This window comes from Pelophylax lessonae, assembly GCF_965119305.1.
Source record: "Pelophylax lessonae genome assembly, chromosome: 1".
In the NCBI taxonomy this organism is placed as follows: Eukaryota; Metazoa; Chordata; class Amphibia; order Anura; family Ranidae; genus Pelophylax; species Pelophylax lessonae.
Window position 1 is genome coordinate 846336834 of NC_138768.1, and position 21423 is coordinate 846358256.

A 21423-nucleotide genomic window follows, 5' to 3' on the forward strand; every position below is an offset into this window, starting at 1 on the left:
AGGGCAGTAATTCTTGCAGTAGACCTCCTCTGTAAGTCTAAAGTGGTTACCTGTAAAGGCTTTTAAAGGCTTTTAAAAATGTACTTAGTTTGTTGCCGCTGCACGGGTGTACACAATTTTAAAGCATGTCATGTTTGGTATCTATGTACTCGGCATAAGATCATCTTTTAAATTTTACCAATCTATTAGGAAATATATAGTGTATGTGTGCATTAAATAAAAAAAAATTAGATTTTTTCGCAAAAATTACGTTTGGAAAAATATTTGCGCTAATACCGTGTGATAAAAAAATTGCAACACTTACCATTTTGTTCTGTAGGGCCACTGCTTTTAAAAAAAAAATCTATAATGTTTGGGGGTTCAAAGTAATTTTCTAGTTAAAAAAAATAATATTTTACACAAAGTTGTCACTAAATTACATATTGGTCAAACATGCCATGAATATATGTGAAATGACACACCAAAATACATTCTGCTGCTTCTCCTGAAAATGGAGATGCCACATGTGTGAGACCTTTTGGCAGTCTAGCCACGTACAGGACCCCAAACACCAATCACCACCTTCAGGCTTCCTAAAGGCGTAAATTGTTGATTTCACTCCTCACTACCTATCACAGTTTTGGAGGCCATGAAATGCAGAGATAGCACAACCCCCCCCCCCAAATTACCCCTTTCAAAAAGTAGACACCCCAAGGTATTTGCTAAGATGCATGGTGAGTATTTTTCAGCTCTCATTTATTTTGGAAAATTAAGAAAAAAAAGGAAAATGTTTTTTTTTTCCTTTTTTTAAATTGCAAAACTTTGTGACAATAAGTGAGGTCCGTAAAACACTCAACATGCCTCTCTTTACTTTTCGAAAAGGGATCATTTAGGGGGATTTTGTGCTATCTTGGCATTTCATGGCCTCCGAAACTGTGATAGGTAGTGAGGAGTGAAGAAATGAACAATTTACGCCCTTAGAAAGTCTGAAGGCGGTGATTGGTTTTTAGGATCCTGTCAAAAAGTCTCACACATGTGATATCCCTGTACTCAGAAGAAGCAGCAGAATGTATTTCGGGGTATAATTTCACATATAGCCATGGCATGTGTGAACTAAATATAATTTAAGTGAGAAACATTGTCATATTTCTGACACTTGTGGCAAAATATAAAAAAATCTGTGGACTCAGCATGCCTCTCAGCAAATAGTTTAGGGTGTCTCCTTTCCGAAAATGGGTAATTTGGGGGGGGGGGGGGGGGGCTGGGTTGTACTGCCCTGCCATTTTAGCACTTTATATACACCATAGTTTGTAGACGATATAACTTTTACGCAAACCAATAAAAATACTCTTATTGAGATTTTTTTTGTCAAAGACATGTAGCTTAATACATTTTGGCCTAAATGTATGTTAAAAATTGAGTTTATTGGATATTTTTATACAAAAAAGTAGAAAATGTTTTTTTTTTTATTATTATGTTTGCTCTTTTTTTTTTTTCTATCACATGAAATAAATATCACAGAGGTGATCAAATACCAGCAAAAGAAAGCTTGATTTGTTTGAAAAAAAGGACGTAAGTTTCGTTTGGGTACAGCATTGCATGACTGCTCAATTGTCAGTTAAATTCATGCAGTGCCAAATTGCAAAAAAATGGCCTGGTTATTAACCACTTGCCGACCAGTCACTGGGACTGTACTGCGGCAAAGTGGCTCGATTCCGTCCAGCGACGTAGACCTACGTCGCTGGACTCCTCCCCTTCTGGGCGGCGCTCGCGCGCCGCCGGAGGCTCGCTCCCGCTGTTTTCAGTCACAGCAGGAGTCGGGCCAGGGGAGGAGAGGCGGCGATCGCCGCCGCTCTTCCCCGATCGTCGGGGAATCGAGTTTGGAGATCCGCCCGCTTGTGTAAACAGAGCAGGGGCGGATCTCCTAAGTGACAAACAGTGACAGATTGCAGGGTTCAGCATAGCTGAACATGCGATCTGTCCCTGTGTCACTCAGTCACCTCCCCCCACACACGTTAGTAAGAACCAGGCATACATTAACCCCTCCCTCTCCAATAAAATTAACCCCTTCCCTGCCAGTGTCATTTTTACAGTAACAGTGCATATGTATAGCACTGATTACTGTAGAAATGTCACTGGTACCCCCAAAAGTGTCAAAAATGTCAGTCAAGGGTCCGATCTGTCCGCCGCAATGTCGCAGTCCCGCAAAAAAATCGCAGATCGCCGCCATTACTCGTTAAAAAAAAAAAACACCAAAAATGACAGAAATCTTTCCCTTAGTTAGTAAACCCAATAACTTTTGTGCAAACCAATCAAAATACGCTTATTGGATTTTTTTTACCAAACATAGGTAGCAGAAAACAAATTGGCCAAAAATTTTAAAAAAATGTGATTTTTACATTTTTTTGGGGGGGAATTTCATATAAAAAAATGTGAAAAATATTGTTATTTTTTCAAAATTTACGCTCTTTTTTTGTTTATAGCGCAAAAAGTAAAACTCGCACAGGTGATCAAATATCACCAAAAGAAAGCTCTGTTTGTGGAAAAAAAAGGACGTAAATTTCATTTGGGTACGGCATCGCACGACCGTGCAATTGTCCGTTAAAGTTGCACAGTGCCGAATCGCAAAAAGTGGCCTGGACGTAAGACAGCAAAATCCTCCGGTGGTAAAGTGGTTAAGGGGGCAAATCCTTCCAGTCCAGAAGTGGTTAATGTCCAGTGTTTTACTGTAAATTACTGTCTTATTAATCACTTTGGGGAGGCTACTCCAATATATCAAAGTAACCCCAAGCAATGAAGGGTGCTAAATAATCCAGAGTGCTTTAATTATTAGAGATTACTAGCTAATGCATTTTGGGGGTTTACAGACTTCCCTTTTCATCATGTTATAAAACATGAAACACTATCTGGACTCAAAGAGAGGTTTTGGCATCCTTACTGCTTTCTACATATTATCATAAAAAAGAGTACAGTACTTACATGCTGCAGGATGCCAAAACAGTTGAGTTAAAATGTATGCCCTGATCATAAAAAAAATTGCTAACTGAGAATATTCCTCCAATGGTAATATTTCCTTCCTGAATATTGTCAGACTCAAATAAAAGATTTCTTTTAGTGATAAAACATGGAGGACCACAGCCTACTTCTTGACATTGTGCTAGAAGAATAAAAGTATAATATACAACAGATACAAGAACAGCTTTACCAAACATTCCAAGGCAATCTGTTGTTTTATTCTCTGTTATTAGTTGTCATATCTTCTATTACAGTCTGTTGCTTGTCAGTGTGATGTATTGCTTTGTAGCCAGCCTTTATAGTCTTCAATATGTGTAAAGAAATCACATATTTATTAATTTATTTTATGATTTTACAACACCTAACTATCTTTGATCCAGAGTCTAAAAATAGTTTTAGCTTGTTGATGATTATGCTTTATACACTTTATATTGATGATGATTGCCGATGATGCTTTATATAAATATGCTGTATAAATTTCTATATACAAAATGCTGTATTATCTATTATTAGACATATGCAATAATAAATTATTTTAGGATCAAGGGTTATAGCTTGTGGTCACTTAATTTTAAATGCACAGAGTCTGTAGATGACAGTCTTAGATATAAAGTCTATAGATGAACAAGGTGGCCGCCAGCTCCAAACAGAGCTAGATGGAACTCTGTAAGAGAAACAAACAGGGGACGGAGAGAAGAGAGCAGCGCCACCTCAGTGTAGATTAAAAAGGATTGTTTATTGCGCACGGACAATATAAAACTCACATGACATATGTGAAAAGCCAGCATAATAGGCCTGCCACCGCTGGATCTGACGCGGGACACTGCAGGGAGAATGGCAAGAGACCAGGAAGTGCCGGACACCACCAACACAGCCGGGACCAGAGGCTGCTCTCCCCTTTATCCCAGCCCTATCCTACAGTGGAGCAGAGGAATCTCTGTTATGCTGGCTTTCATGTCATGTGAGTTTTATATTGTCCGTGCGCAATAAAAAATACTTTTTAATCTACACTGAGGTGGTGCTGCTCTCTTCTCCCTTTCCCCTGTTCTTTTAATCTGCACTGTTCTGTTTCTATTTACCACTTCTGGACCAGAAGGATTTGCCCCCTTAAAACCCAGGCCCTATTTTGTGATTCGGCACTGCGTTAATTTAACAGACAATTGCGCGACGCTGTATCCAAACAAAATTTACGTCCTTTTTTTCCCACAAATAGAGCATTCTTTTGGTGGTATTTGATCAACTGTACGATTTTTACTTTTTGCTCTATAAACAAAAAAAGAGCACCAATTTTGAAAAAAAAAAAAAAACAATATTTTTCACATTCTGCTATATAACATTCCCCCCCAAAAAATTAAAAATCATAATTTTTTAACCTCCCTGGCGGTATGATTCTTTCCGATTTAGGTGCTGAAAGCGGTACAATTATTTTGCTAGTAATTCTTAAGGACGAGCAGCCCAAACCAACTATTTACATATGATTTTTTTTTACTGTGCGTTCTTCTTTATAACATCTCGGGTATGATAAAGTTTGAAACACAAAATCAAAAATTATAATATAATAAATAACTATAAATAAGTTAAAGTGGGAGATGGAAGCACGGGGCTCACAAGCATCCGGCTGCCGTATGCTGAAGGGACACATCGCTGTATCCCGGGGACAAGGTAAGTAACCCTCTACAAGGATCCAGCGATGCTCCCTGGCGGTACCCCGATTGTGGCTCGGGGTTACCGCTTATGGCAGTGAAATCCCACCCCGAGCCACACTCGGAATACCGCCAGGGAGGTTAACATTTTAGACCAATTTGTTTTCTGCTACATATTTTTGGCAAAAAAATTGCATAAGCGTATTTTGATTGGTTTGCTCAAAAGTTATTGCATCTACTAACTACGGGAAAGATTTATGTCAATTTTATTGTTTTTTTTTTTTTACTCGTAATGGTGGCGATCTACTCTTTTTTTTTTGCGAGACTGCGACATTGCGGCGCACAGATCGGACCCCTGACTGACATTTTTGACACTTTTGGGGGTACCAGTGACATTACTACAGTAATCAGTGCTATAAATATGCACTGTTACTGTAATAATGACCCTGGCAGGAAAGAGGTTAACAGTATAGGTGATCAAGGGGTTAAATGTGCCCCTAGGGGAGTGATTATAACTGTATGGGGGTTGGACTTGTGAAATGATCACAGAGACATGCGATCCTATATAGCAGGATCACATGAGCTCTGTGATCACTTCAGGGAGAAGGACGGTCGGCTGTGTTTACAACAGCCGACTGTCCTTCTCTCTCAGCGGGGAGAGATTGCGGGTTTTGGGCAGGAATCAGAGCCACCTGACACCTGCAGCGGCTTCCCCGCTGACGATCGGGGGTGGGAGCGCGCCCCCTAGCTGCCTTCAGATGAGGGACGTAGACCTACATCACTTTGCCTGCCCGAGCCAACCTGCCGCAGTAAAATGGCAGGGGGTGGTCGGGAACTGGTTATTAAGATAATTAGAAAATTTTTCAAAAATGTTCTTGTCTTTAAACCTTTTACTAGACCCTGCATACTGTATCTAATGATCTGCATGAATTTGCTTATTTCTGGATGGGAGGTTACTATAAAGACTGGATTTTTGTAATAAATAGTACTGCATATAATAATATGTGATTTGGGATATTGTAATAAATGTGGGAACAACAAAAATTATAATGAAGGTATAGTGGACAGCCACTGAAATAGCTAGTGAATATTTAAAATGAAGAAAGACACCAAAAGCAGTTTTGATAAAAAGCATAAAACAAAACTTTATTGGACATCAAAATACATAAAGTTCCTTACACATAAAATTTACCATAAACATTACACAAAATACCACAACTTAAACATACACTCCTATTCCCAATATCCCAAAATATCAATTAATACTTAGCTCTGGCAGTTGGATGTCAACAGCTTACACTGGATAGCTGGGAACAGGACAATAAGAAATCCTGGCTGCATGCTTGGTCTTTCCACAGTTCCAAAAAAAAAGACTATTCCTCATGCTATGGACTCCTTTTATAGTTCTGTATACCAGAGACCACCCACAGGACGTAATCTTTCCTCTTTACCACTCACAGGTCATTTTGTGAGTGAGGTCATGAACAGATAGTTGCACTTCCCCCCACAACCACATGGACAATTGGATATGCGGCAGCCATATTTAAATGCACAACATCAAAAGTTTACTTAACCACCTGTGGGTGAGAGATATTATTACACATGTATGGGAACATTTCTCATGAATCTGTTAAAAATACCCACCACTGATACCTGTTGATCCCATACATAGGCAATAATTACAATTCATACATTTCTACTCCTCATAGGGGCTGTCCTCAATGCTTTTTTCCCTATATACAGTAGATCACGCACATCAGACCATTCATAGTTACAAAAATATGCCTACAACATGCACAAGCTAATTATCTTCAAATAAGGATTGCGACATAAGGAAAGGGGAAGTCATCGAGGGGCAATATATTTCCCTTTGCTTTTTGTCCTATGTATAGGACTAGCAGAACCCAGACCAGGTTTTCGAGATGACTTAGGGTCTGAACAAATGGATTGGTAATTGCTTAATAATTGGTTATCCAGGTGAGATAAAAGGGGAAGGCTGAATCATGATGTTGCTCTGGCCTGGGACATTCTGAGATAGCTACAAGTTGGACATTTGTGAGTAAAAGGTTACTTTTGTTTTGTGAGATGGCTGGGAGAAGCTCAACACCTGGTAGAGATGAAACCTGTAGTTAGTGCCTGGATGGCAAGGATTTATTTTCTGTTTTATTTTGTTTTATTGCAACCATTTTAAATAAAATACTGACTGCTAATCAGCTTGGAAAGAAACTTTGCTGCCCAAACTACCTTTTTTCCCATGGAAGGAGATCCCCATTTGAGCTATTCCCCCACATATGGTGGAGGGTTCGGGCATTTTCCTGAGCAAGTTGCATGATGGAGGATGTGTTAAGAGCTTTTCTTCAGGCCACTGCGGCCCAGCAGCAGGCCACTACAGCCCAACAAGAGACAAATTGCCAGTTTGCAGAGGCTCAGCGGCAGGTAATGGAAATACATCACTTGTTGGAGGCCCAGCAAGCAGGTCGTGATGATTTAATCCTAGTGGAACAAAAGGTGCAGCGTGCCAGCTATTACCTGCAAAAGAAGACAGCTGCAGATGATGTGGAAGCCTACCTCACTACTTTCAAGAGGATTTCTGTTCAAGAAGGTTGGCTGAGATGTGATTAGGCGGGGCTGGTGGCACCTTTTCTGACAGATGAACCCCAAAAAGCCTACTACGACTTGGAACCTGTGGCTGCTCAGGATTCTGATGTACTTAAGGCTGAAATCTTGGCAAGCCTGGGTGTTACCATTGTGGCTCATGCCCAATGAGTGTATAGGTGGACCTATGAGGCTGAAAAGTCCCCACAGTCCCAAATGTTTGATCTTATACACTTTACCAGAAAGTGGCTCCAACCTGAGACATTGTCACCATCCGAGATAGTGGATTGTGTGGTGATGGACCATTATTTGTGGGCTCTTCCTGCCACCCTAAGGAAATGGGTCAGTCATGGAGACCCCAAAACTGCTACCCAGCTAGTGGACATGGTAGAGTGATACACCACAGCTACAGACCGACTAAGTACCCCCATGCTTGGTCATCCCGTCTCGCCCAGAGGACCTGGTAAGCCGATTCCAGGAGTAAGAGCTCGGGAGGTTATCATAAGCCATTTGCTGAAAATGACGAGACTATAGGTTCTGGACCTAGATACTGGCCTGGTAGCTCAGGAAGGACTATGAAGCCATATAAAGGACTGGGTGGAGAACCCATAAAATGTTTTCATTGCCATGGGTTACAACACATTTCTGCTAATTGTCCATTAAATGATGAACCTATGCAATGTGATAATGTTATGTTGGGAAAACACATGTCTTTCTCTGCACAAAGGGTGTGTACTGCATCATGACAGGAATGTATTGAGAGACAAATGTGTATTATTTCAGTTGCTTTAAAGCCAGTTACAGCTCTGCTAGATTTTTGTAGCATGGTAACTCTAGTCAGAGATAACTTTATCGGTCGCTCCAGGTACCACCCTAGCACTATTGGGGTTATTTGTGTACACAGTGACACACATGACTACCAAACTGCTGTAGTTAAAAGTGATACCCCATGGGGTTCTGTGACACATTCCGTAGGTGTAGTACGCTCTCTGCTCCGTGGGGCTATAGTGAGGAGAGATTTTCCACAATTTTGTAGATTTTGAGAAAATAAAGAGGTTCAGGTGGTTAGTGTTCCTCCTACAGGTGAACCCAGGGAACTTAGTCCAGAACCTTTTGACGGTACAATGGAAGAGGATATTGTGTGTGTGTCTGATGAAGATGTTATGCCTTTCCCTCGTTTGTTGATGGTTAGGGTGCAGAAGGAGGTAAAGCCTGACCCAGAGGTTGTGAATAATGAACAGGATGTTGTGCCTGGCTCTAGTACTGAAAGTGGACTAAATTATATGCCTAACTCAGAAGTCAGGAAGGATTTCTATACAGAATAAATAAAAGACTCCAAACTGACTAGAGCCATGGAAAACATAAACATGATAGAGGGGAACCCATTGATCCTGATGTGAAGATGTCTTTCCCCTACATGGTGCAAAAAATGATTTCCTGTATCAGGTGGTAAAGCAAGGAGAGGACATGCTGGGACAATTAGTAGTCCCAAAACCATACCACAGGATGGTATTGGATCTTGCTCATGGTCATATAATGGGCAGACACCTGGGTGTTAATAAAACTGAGGAAAGAATACGCCAGAGATTCTTTTGGCTAGGTTTACATGCAGATGTTAAGGAATATTGTGAGTCATGCCCAGAGTGGCATTATTCAGCACCATCACCCCATTTCCGTAGTCCGCTGGTACCTTTGCCAATTATTGGGGTCCCCTTTGAAAGAATTGGCACAGATCTGGTGTAGGGATGAGCTTCGAGTTCGAGTGAAGGCTAAGTTCGACTTGAATATTGATTGTTCGTTGAATGACAAACAAATGTGCTTCTTCTAAGGAAATTTGAGTTTCCCATAATGCACTGCACGCGCACTGTGTTATGTGATTGGCCAAAGCATGCACCCTGACCCCATGCTTTGGCCAATCAAATGATCTCTGCCATGATTGGACTAAAGGCAGGCTGCCTTTAGCCAATCATGGCTCAGGGGCCAAGTACACGCCCCACACTACATAAAGGCTGCTCGTGCAGCCGCAGCATGTAGTGTCATTATGCGGGCAATGAGACAGGGACAGGCACGCGATTCAGGAAGGGAGAGTGTAGTTTTTTTTTTTAGTCAGACAGTGCAGAGAGACATTCCTAGCAGTGTAGGGAGGGTACGTTTGTGAGGTAGGGAGAGCTTTCTTTCCTTACATCATATCAGACAGTATAGGGCAAGTGAGTGAGTAGCAGAGTAGGGAGGGCTAGGTTCCTGTGTGAGGTAGGGAGAGCTTTCTTTCCTTACATTATATCAGATAGTATAGCGCCAGTGAGTGAGTAGCAGTGTAGGGAGGACCAGGTTCCTGTGTGAGGTAGGGACTAGGGAGAGATTTCTTTCTTTACATCAGATACCAGTCAGAGTGTTGTCCATTGGTCAGTTTCTGCAACATTCTATAATATTCACAGACCTATAGGAATAGAGATCACTTCAGATATCAGCCAGAGTATTCATTGCTCAGTTGTGGAACATTCTATAGGCATCACAGACCTCTAGGAATAGAGATCACTTTAGATATTAGCCAGAGTGTTAGCTCAAATCTTGTCAGGAGGCAATCACGATGATATTACAGCCCTTCAGTTGCTAACCCCCCCTTTCTAGATAGTGAATTCACCCCCGTCCGGCCGGGAGTTATGACAACACATAGCACTCAAACGTAGTGCAGTCACAACTAATTTTATTGCACATGAAGCTCATATTTAAGGCATGTTTTGAGCGGGAAAGACTGCTCCAAACCGGTTTACAATTCATCAGTCAATAGCACATATCAGACAGAATAGTACATAAAAGGGCCTTTGCTTTCGCCATGCATTTGTGTCAATATGAGGTGTTTTGTTGTAGTATCGGTCCGTCTTGTGTTCAGCTTGTCTGTGTTAATGTAAGCAATTGTCAATTGTTTATGGTGGTGTCAGTCTCTATGCAAAATGTCTTGTAATCTAAATGCTAAGCCTTAACTCGTTAAGTGTCTGAATGAATGAATGGAAAAGTGTTGAACATGTCAATGTCTTTTCATCTATATGCAAAATACAGCTGTCTGCTGTCCAAGGTTGTTATGAATGGTTGTCCGTCTAGCTCGTTACGATGTAAATGCAAGGGCCCACATTTCATCACAGGATGAGCATAAACTGAAATATATATATCTGAAATATCATAAGGCATGTTAATACAATCTTTCAACCCAACCTTTGATCCCAGCTTATTCATAACGGTGGGATCACTTAGAGTCTTGAATAGCAATAAACAGGTGACATTATATTCCAAGGTGTATGTAGGCTGGTGACTTGGTTGTGTGCACATAGGGATATAACTTCTTAGAATTCTATCAAATCAAAACAGACATGTTCAATGGGGATGGCCATAGCTTGCAAGAATCCATGGCCTGAAAAATCCAACTCCATTATTATGGCAATATAGTCACTACAAAGTAGACCATGGCAGCACATACCACCTGTTGACGATGGCATGTGATTTTTCAACATGTCCTAAGGCCTTTTCCAGGAAAGGGCAAAAAATAAACCTCCCGTCTAATGAGAGGAAAAAAATTCCCTTTCAACCCTCGTTTCAGAGCGGTCAGACCAAGTCCCTGGCGGCTATAACGAAAAAACAATGTCCTTTGTGTCCAATCGGCTTGACTTTGACTGTAAAGTGGAGACATGAATGTCTCGTGTCTCTCTCTTTTCCTGGGGTGAGCAAGGGCAAAATGAGGAGAGGTTCTCGGGGGGTGAGCACATGTTGCAAGTAACCAGACAGTGGCTACTAGTGCTCAGCTTGCTACAAAGCGTACCACTGTCGCACGAATGCGAAGTCTTCCAGGAGTAGGGGTGTCCGCTGGCATTGTATCAATGCGTCTGTCTAGATCCAGCTGGAATTCGTCTGGTGCTCGTCGTCACAATCTCCAATGATTTGGCTGGTGCTCGTCACAATCTCTCCGGTAAGTTGCCGTGGGGTCCAGGGGTGGGGCTTCCTTCAGTCGCGATGCGTGGATCCAAACCGGGAAGTCATCTGTCAATACCACTGTTCTGGTCACTGCTTGAACTATTGCAGGGGGTCCGTAGGGTCGGTCTAGCGACGTCAGCTTATGGAGGGGCCTTCACCAGGACTCTGTCTCCAGGCTTGAATGGATGGGTTGGTGCACCTGTTGGCAAAGGAAACGAGAGCGAGATATCACCATAATCACTGTTTAATTTTTTCAACTAATTCATTCTGCCACATATTCCTCTTGCAAAATCTCTAGATATGAGAATAAATGGACTCATGGGGTTGAGACGGGTCTGAAGTCATTCTGACTTTAGCAAGAATAGCAGGTAAGTACAGAGACAAAAATACAAGTTTTACAAGAATGGCAGGAGTATTTTGCGCCACTGGGCTTCTGGCCTATAGGCAGGCAGCAAAAATAAATGCTAGTGAAACTACTCGCAGCACTGAGGTTTAGGGCCTACAGGAAGGCAGGTAACAGGAAGGATACCTAATGGCACTGTTTGGGGAGAACACAGCAACAATGGTGAGGGCCCTTGGAGGGGTTGAACTGCCTTGTATTCCTCCAAAGGTGGAGATGGGTTAAATTGCAGTCCTCTGACTCACCCAAGCAGGCAGCTACCTAGAACTGAGTATCACTTGCATGGCTAAGATGCTGTGATCACTGAACAACAGGTAGTGAAATTCAAGCTGTCTTGTGTACATGGACACATAGAGACACACAAAACAGCTAGAAGTCAGTACTCATGCAAACATAAATTTATAAGAGATTGCACAGTTTGCTTGGTGACACCTGAACAGGAAATTGAAACCAAATAGCCTTGGAGACACCGGATCTGACTTCAAGGACCATTCATATGCAAAACCTGGGCAATGAGTCACTGTTTAGGATGAAAAGAGATCAGCTAATTAAATTCACCGCAGGAGGTTGCCTTTAAAATTTTATCAAAGTAGTAACGCTGGCATAAATTCATTTTAATTCTTAGCATACTATCAACAAGCCAACCACTTCCATCCTATTTTTTTTTTTTTTAAATGACAGCTTTCTATTTTATTATTTAACAATACAGATTTCACATACTGCACATCTGATAACGTGCTGTGACATATAAATGACAATCAGCTCATTAGTTTCCAGAGTTACATATGGTATATGCACACAAATCTGTAAAATTTCATTTGTATCCAAGATTATAATATAAGAATAGTACTACATTATCCGCCTGAGCACATTATCCCATACCAATAATCTTGTCAAGAGAAAAGGTAGTAAAAGCATAAGTGCATAAATTAGATCATGGATGCAAAAATTAGTGTTTAGGTGCGCATGCGCAGGAGCTCCGAGATGGCGGCTTAGTCCCGGAGCTCCGCGCCTCTCCGAACAGTGTCAGCCCCTACTCCGGCACACTGCGCTCGGTCGCCCCGCCACTTACACCACCACCGCAGCTACGATCAGCGATCCGGCCCTGCATGTCTGCGGAACCCCGCAGGGAGGTCTCCCGCCGGCTGCTGTTCAATTCCTCACAGGGGGATCCGGACAAGATGGCGGCCGTCTCCTCTCTTCCCTCAGCCATCCGCAGTGACCAGGAGGTAGGGGACACTTCCAATACTCCTTTTACTATCAGACCAGCCACCCCAGAGCCCTGGCCCTCCCCAGCGACCCCCACCAGTCTCCCTCAAGCACAGCTCCTCTCACCAGCCTCCACTGCATCCCTGCTGAGCGGAGCCATGGAACAATCCCCTGGGCAGCCTGGCACGGTATCACCTGAGGCCCTGGCTCTACAGCATCAGCTAGGCCTCCACTCTCAGAGCCACTTCCCTGACATTTCCATGCTCATGAATAGATTTTCTGAGATGCTGGCTACTGGACTGGCTCATAATGCCGCGCAGATCACAGGATCTATCAAAGCTGACCTACAAAATTTAGGCTCCAGGATTGAGGCCATAGAGAATACTGTCGACCATGCCATGACAAGAACCAATCAAAATACTGCTTGTATCCAGACTCTTCAGGAACAATTGGACACTGCTTTATCCAAATTGGATGATTTGGAGAACAGGAGTCGCCGTCTAAATTTCAGAATAAGGGGGATCCCTGAGTCTGTCAAAGATATCCCCGATACAGTTAAAACATTTATCAGAGACGTTCTCCCAGATATTCCGGACCACCGCTTGGAGCTTGACAGAGCACACAGAGCACTCCAATTGCCCCGTAAGGACGGTCTTCCCAGGGATGTCATTGTGAAAACCCACTACTATGGGGTTAAAGAGGAGCTCATGAGGAAGAGCCGGGACAAGGAAAACCTCTCCATCCAGGGTCACAAGATTCAACTTTTTGCAGACCTGTCTCCTATGACCATTCAGCGTCGCAGAGCCCTGAAACCGCTGTTGTCAATTCTCTCTGCAAAATCTTTGAAATATTGGTGGTCCTTTCCCTTCCGACTGAACTTTCTCTTACAGAACAAAACCTACGGCTTTTCGTCCCTTCAAGATGGGGAACGCCTGCTTCTTCAATTGGGACTCATTTCCAGAGATCCTTCCCCCTCCTCCTCTCACCCGACACGGGAATCCTCCAAGCGACCTCCGCCAATCAGTCCTTCATCATCTGTTTGGAACAAGCAACAACATAAACGCCACCGTGATGTCAAGCCTCCCTGATGTTCCTGATTGATCCAGATTGTTACTCCACCCATCCTTAGTGGATTTGTCACTCCCCGCTGGAATGAGTTGACCATTCAGCCCCTTCTCCCCCCCCCCCCCTTTTTTTTTTTTTTGCTCATCTCCCCCCTTTTTTTTTTTTTTTTCTCTCTCTCGCTGGACATTGTCTGTCGGAATTTTTATCCTGTGCCTGATTTTCATTTGTGTATTACCTTACAGTTTGGGGGTACCGATTTATGTTTGTTACTCTTTTTTCATATTGACCGGTCCCAAGTTATTGTGCCGTGATCGCATGTCTTGCCTTCACTTTTCCCTTTGACATACTATGGTGGCAGAGGCCTCCCCCTCCCCGTGTTCTTTTCCTTTCCCTGTTTCTCCCTTCCCCCTTCCTCTTCCCTCCCCCCCTTCCTTAGTCCCCCCCTTCCCTCCTCCCTCCCTTACCTTCTCCCTCCCTCCCCCTTGCTCCTCCCTCCCCCTTCCCCTTTATGCGCTTTTGCTCTGCCTCAGGTCGGGGTGACCACCATGTTTGTTCTTTTTTCTTATAATTGTCCGGGTGGGGGCTCCATGCCCGGAGAGGTTTTAGTGCACACACCCCAGTAGGAGCTTGGAAAATTTCTTTTTTTTTCCTGGCCCCTACAGGACAGCACCCTATCTGGTATAGGGTGCCTTTACGATTTTGGTTAGGGGGCATGGGACTTATCCCCTGCCTCCCTAACACCATGCTAGGCTCTGTCCTGGCATGTTTTTTGCCTTTCTCTCCCATCCTTACTATCCCTTTTCCTTTTTTTCTAATTCTCCTTCTCTTTTTCAGCATCACATGGTCTGATCCCATCGTTCAATTGAGCTCTCTGTTCTTGTCGCAGCCTTCTAGACTCCAGTCCGATTCCACCGACTACTGTTCCGCAGCTGTACACCGCGGCGCCCGAACCTCGCTTCTCCAATGACGGCAACCGTGAGTACCGATTTCTCTCTACAGGTGGCATCACACAATGTTCAGGGCCTCAATTCTCCAGTGAAAAGGCGAAAGGCATTCCAACATTACCATTCCCAGGGACTTGAGGTTCTCCTGCTTCAGGAAACCCATTTCCCGGAGTCTTATAGGCCTAAATACGTCCACCATAAATATCCAGTCTTTTTCCTGGCTAATGCACCCTCTAAACAGAAGGGAGTAGCAATTTTTTTTTCAAAAACTGTGGCCTTTTCACATACTCATACCATAGCGGACCCCCAGGGGAGGTACATTTTGGTGAAGGGTTACATTGGCGGTGTTTTATACACCTTTGTTTCCTTCTATGCTCCTAACAAGGGTCAGGCGGCTTTTTTTTCTAGGGTGCTCCCTCTTCTCTCCACCCATTTCGAAGGTAGACTCATTTTGGGAGGTGACTCCAATTTAGCTTTCGACCAAGCTCTAGATAAATCTAAACGAGGACCTCAACGCTTGCGCAGACCCCCTAAGCCAAGTCTTCGAGTAGCCAAGCTTCTCCATTCCTTGGGTTTAGTGGACATCTGGCGAGAACTTAACCCCTCCGCTCAGGACTACACCCACTTCTCAGCTCCTCACAATACACTCGCCAGAATTGATCATATTTTTGTCCCTACCATGGACATCCCCTCAGCACTTTCTTCGGTAATTAGAGACATACCCTGGTCTGACCATTCTTTAGTGTTCCTTAAACTCCAGAGCACACCCTTGCGTACTGGCCAGTCCCCATGGCGACTGAACGAATCTCTTCTCCACGAACCGGTGTGGAAATCCACTATAGGAAAAATGATCCTAGAATATTTCGCCCTTAACGACTCACAAGACATAACTCCCTCCTCCCTTTGGGGAGCCCACAAGGCTGTCATCAGGGGCCATCTCATTCAAGTGGGGGCTAAACTCAAGCGCGAACGACAGTTCGAAATTACTGAGCTGGAACGGGAATTTAAAAGGCTGAGTGGGGAGCATAAACGTAACCCGACCTTGACTTCTCTGGGCAAACTCGATGCGGTTAAGCTTTCCCTTAATTTGGCTCTAACCACCAAGGCAGCTAAGAGTTTACAGTGGCAAAATGCACGCCTGCTGGCCACGCAGGATAAAATAGGACCTAGGCTTGCTTCTAAATTGACTCCGAAATATAGGATTATTTCTATGCCCAAAATTAAGGCTAGGTCCGGGGAACTCACGAGGAATCCTGCCTCGATTATGGCTACTTTCCAATCCTTTTATTCTACCCTGTATGCTGACCCTAAGCCTTCCCAGGAACATGATATCGAGTCCTTTCTGGGATGGGTCCCTCTTCCACAACTTAGCAAGAAAGCACGCTCCCTGCTAGAAGAACCTTTTTCCGAGCAGGAAATTCTAATCGCCATTAAAGCTCTACGCACCAATTCCGCCCCGGGTCCCGATGGCTTCTCTAACATATATTATAAGACATATGCTGATACACTTGCCCCTTACCTGGCAAGATTCTTTAACTCCCTCAGAGGCACGGAACCTCTGGACCAATCCATGAATGCAGCTTTTATATCGGTCATCCCAAAACCGGGTAAGGATCACACAGACGTTAGTAATTACAGACCCATTTCCCTTATTAATAATGATCTCAAGCTCCTAACGAAAATTTTAGCTACTCGCCTCTCCAGCTTCATTCATTCTTATATTCACAAGGACCAGGTAGGCTTCATCCCAGGCCGACAAGGGACCGACCAAATTAGAAGAGTGATTGATGCGGCTACTCTCTTGCGTTCGGGCTGGGATGGAGCCCCTCCCCAAGAGGGCTTCCTACTATCCTTAGACCTACACAAGGCCTTTGACTCGCTCTCTTGGCCGTTTCTCTTCTCCACATTGGAGAGATGGGGTTTTGGCCCCTCCTTTTTGGCCATTCTCCGGGCCTTGTACTCCCACCCCTCAGCACGAGTCAGGATGCAAGGCCTTTATTCTGATTCCTTTTCCATCCACAGGGGTACACGGCAGGGGTGCCCTCTTTCACCCCTTATTTTTGCTATTGCCTTGGAATCCCTAGCTATTGCCATCCGTCACCATCCTGATATACGTGGCATACACTGCGGCAATACAGTGCATAAATGCGCTTTGTTCGCCGACGACCTTATGCTGTTTGTCACGTCCCCCCTGATCTCGCTCCCCAACATCATATCACTCCTCCATAGCTTTGGGGCGGTCTCGGGACTGAGGGTGAATATGAGCAAATCCCTGGCTCTGAACGTCAACCTTCCACAATCCCTGGTCACTCGCCTAAAAGAACATTTTCCTTTTTCCTGGCATTCCGACTCAATACCCTACCTGGGGGTACATATCACTGCCTCGATTTCTGATCTGCATTCAGCCAATTTTCCACCACTTATTAATAAACTGAAAAAGGACCTAGAGGACTGGTCAAAATTTAACATTTCTTGGCTGGGAAGAATCAACGCAGTCAAGATGACCCTGCTCCCGCGTCTCTTATATCTATTTCGCGCTCTCCCCATTCCGCTAGTGAAGTCACAAGTTACTTCCCTTCAATCACACATATTTAAATTTATTTGGGGCAGGAAGGGTCATAGGATCAACAAATCCACGCTTTTTAGGTCTCGTAAAAATGGGGGTCTCGGGGTACCGGACATTTGGAAGTATTACTTAGCGGCCCAACTGGCACAATTTTCTGTTATATATGTTAAAGGAGAAAAACCTGATTGGTATTACATGGAAAGACAGGCCATCCCTCTCCATACTGTGGACTTCTTACTTTGGAGCCCTCCTGCCTCCCGCCCCCCAATCCTGGCTCCTACTCTTTCACATTCATTTGCTCTTTGTGACCTTATTCATAAGTCCATAAAGATTTCCTCCCCCTGGGGTCCTCTCAAACATATTTTTCATAACCCTGACTTCCCTCCTGGAACTAACATTGAGGCTTTCAAATGGTGGACGGATAAAGGCCTTTATAGAATTGGACACTTTTTTGATGCCAGAGGTCCTCTTTCCTACTCACATTGTTTAGCTAATCTGAAGATGCCGCCTGCGGAGCGATTTCGCTTCTCTCAGATCTCACACTTTTTGCGCATGCTCCAGAGGGGATCTTCGGGCCCCCTCACAGTAACCCCCTACGAACAATGGTGCTCCAAAATTCAAGACATCAAGGGAGGGATTTCCCTCATTTATGCCTCTTTAATTTCTCCCGAAAATAAAACCTCCTACATGCTTAAATGGGAACAAGACCTGAATGTAGACTGGGACCTGGATGCTTGGCATACCTGTGTCGGAAGAGCCTTTCGTGGGATCCACATGGTGGGCCTCATGGAGGCTAATGTTAAAATTTTGCTGCGCTGGTACATGGTCCCTTCTCGCTTGGCGACAATTTTCCCTAGCTCGTCCCCGGTCTGCTTCAGAGGCTGTGATCTTATGGGGAGCCTGTTACACGTTTTTTGGGAATGCCCAAAAATCCGTTCTTTTTGGAATCGGATGTTCCACACAATACGACGCGTTACGGGGGTTTCCCTTGAGCAATCACCTTTATATGCCCTCCTAGGTCACCATCCTCCCAGGGTCCCCAAGCACACTCGGACTCTCATTTCTTATATATTCCTAGGAGCTAGAATCACAATAGCTAAGCATTGGAAACAGTCTAAGGTCCCCTTCCTGGTTGCGAAGCGTAAAATTTCATGGATGATGACACAAGAAAAGATGTACAGTATCTTGAATGATTCTAGGGCTATATTTGAGTCAGTCTGGGAACCCTGGGCGACATTTGTGAATGTAACACTCTAAGATGGGCTCGGTCGGAAGGACGCCTTTTTCCTTGGGGTTTCCCCCTTTTCTTTCCGTTTTGATACTCATCTATGGGTTGGGTGGGGTCGGACCATGGGATTGTTCTCCTCAACTCTTTCTTTACTCTCTCCCTTTCATCCCCTTCTTTTCTCCTTCCCCCTCTGATATCTCTCTTTCTACTCTTCTTCTTCCTACCACTTGTTCTATCCTGTTCCACGTTTAAGTCTGTTTATGAGGCATATGTGGTACCTCGTACCATAATTACACTAGTAGTTATTGACTAATACATGTTTTTTATTGGGGTTTGGCGGATGTTGCCTTTCCTCCCTTTAGGTTTTCAGAGACAAAGGCGGTTTTCTCTCAGCTGTCTTTAGCCACTTCTCTTTGGGGCACAGTATGAGCCCATTAGGGGTGCCCCGGGGCGATCGGCTCTCTATCTATCTTGGAATTCAGCCATAATGAGAATGTTTTTTATTGATCAGCAGTTTTTCCAGCACTTGCTGGCCTTGTTTTCTTGCCATGTCTATTAGTTCTTGTACTGTTCTGCACAACAGTTCATATGTAAGCAAGTTATTACTATGCCTCGTTTGTTATTGATCTTCTGTTATCTTTTTGAAAATTTCAATAAAAATTATTGAATAAAAAAAAAAAAAAATTAGTGTTTAGCACCAGAATACAAAAGTATGTACCAATATACCAAAAGAAAACTCTAAACAAAAAAGACCAGAGATGCTTAATTATCTAAAGCATTGCACCTCATTTATGCCAGAGCTCATATATGTCAAATTAGAACACATCAAATATCTGACACCCAATAAATTAAAACTTTCTAACACCCATAAAAACAGTCTAATCAATCAGAAAAAAAAACAATTTGGAAACAATACTCCCATAAGGTTGGTTGTCGTTGAAGGCTGTGCTTGGTCGTTCTGAAAATCTCAAATTAAAGTTATCTGAGGAATAAGCATCAAGAAAAGTTTAGTAACAAAACATTTTACTTTTCCTCCTAAAAATAAACCAACGGTTAGAGGAATTTAGCATACAGTAAGCATGTCAAACATTTCCCTTCCTAACAGTGCACTTCTCTAATACCAAAAATTGTTGACGTCAAAGTAATTATTACCACGTGGATTTCTATATATTTTTTTTTATATTATTATTATGGTATACCATAAACTTAAAGAAAAAAATTATTATTGTTCACCATGGTTAAAAAAAAATGAGCAGCTCAAAACATTAGTAATTTCTCATTTGAATACAAGAACCCATACGTCACCCATTCTTCAGCAATTCGGAACATTCCTCAAAACTTGTTTTCTCTACAAAGCAAAACTGATAGTTAAATTTGTATGACAATACAACTATTTACAGTCCCTTTGCAGTTACCTGTGTCACAGACAGGAGAGGGGGGAGGGGGGGGGTTTGTTTGCTAAAAAGGCACTAGAAAATATATTTTTTAAAAAGTCAGTGATAAAGAAAGAAAAGTCAGTGACACAAAACCTTAATGATGAAAGTTCAAAATTGCTTACGATTTTTAAGGATAGAAATACAATTTTAGTCCTTAAGGTCACACTTTACACACCAAATATATATTTCCTTGCTTCTAAAAGCTGCCATGACCAGTATAGTACGGCAAAATCACATCCCTTTAAAACATAAGTAATAAACACAAAACAAATTATTATGCAACCAACATTCGTTCAATGTTATGAAATGCTTTGCTGATACAGCACCTTTAGGAACAGTGTTAAAACGAACACAACATAACGATTCATGGATCTAAGGTTGCCCATACACGATACAATTTTCATACAATCTTCCTAAACGTAAATTTCATCATTTTCTCGGAATTCTCCTTACCTTGAAAATTTCCCATTATCTTAAGCTCAAAATACAAAGTGAGATCAGCTGAGTTTGAAGGTTTATATATATCTATGGGTGGTAAGGTCAGTGTTTAGACTTTATTGGGAAACCTCGTTTCCCAACTTATGTGGTTTCCTGCGTCTTAATAATCAGATTTATACACATCCGACTCATCTATGTTAACTATCCTTGGTGGCCAAGTGTATACCTTCAGGCTCAGCTTAATATCACATACAATCTCCACATACATCTACACAATGGCATGCAATCTTATATAACGACTAAATACACTTAAGTGTCTATACAAATATATACACGTTTTGGAGGGAGAATTCACTATCACACACAGTACTGCTTTGTAACCGGGTCCCAGACCCTGGAGTATCTTTGGCGCTTCAGGCGCTGGAGTATCAGACCCCATCTTTGGGAATTTCAGATTCCCGGGAGGTGCTAAAATTAGCGGTTAACTGGGTACCGTTTATCTGCTCTGACAGTATAGGGTAGTAATAATAATAATAGAAAATATAATTACTTACCCCATACTGTGTTTTTGGCAGATCCCACTTTCTGACACCAAAACTGTTAGCTCAAATCTTGTCAGGAGGCAATCACGATGATATTACAGCCCTTCAGTTGCTAACCTCCCCTTTCTAGATAGTGAATTCACCCCCCGTCCGGCCGGGAGTTATGACAACACATAGCACTCAAACGTAGTGCAGTCACAACTAATTTTATTGCACGTGAAGCTCATATTTAAGGCATGTTTTGAGCGGGAAAGACTGCTCCAAACCGGTTTACAATTCATCAGTCAATAGCACATATCAGACAGAATAGTACATGAAAGGGCCTTTGCTTTCGCCATGCATTTGTGTCAATATGAGGTGTTTTGTTGTAGTATCGGTCCGTCTTGTGTTCAGCTTGTCT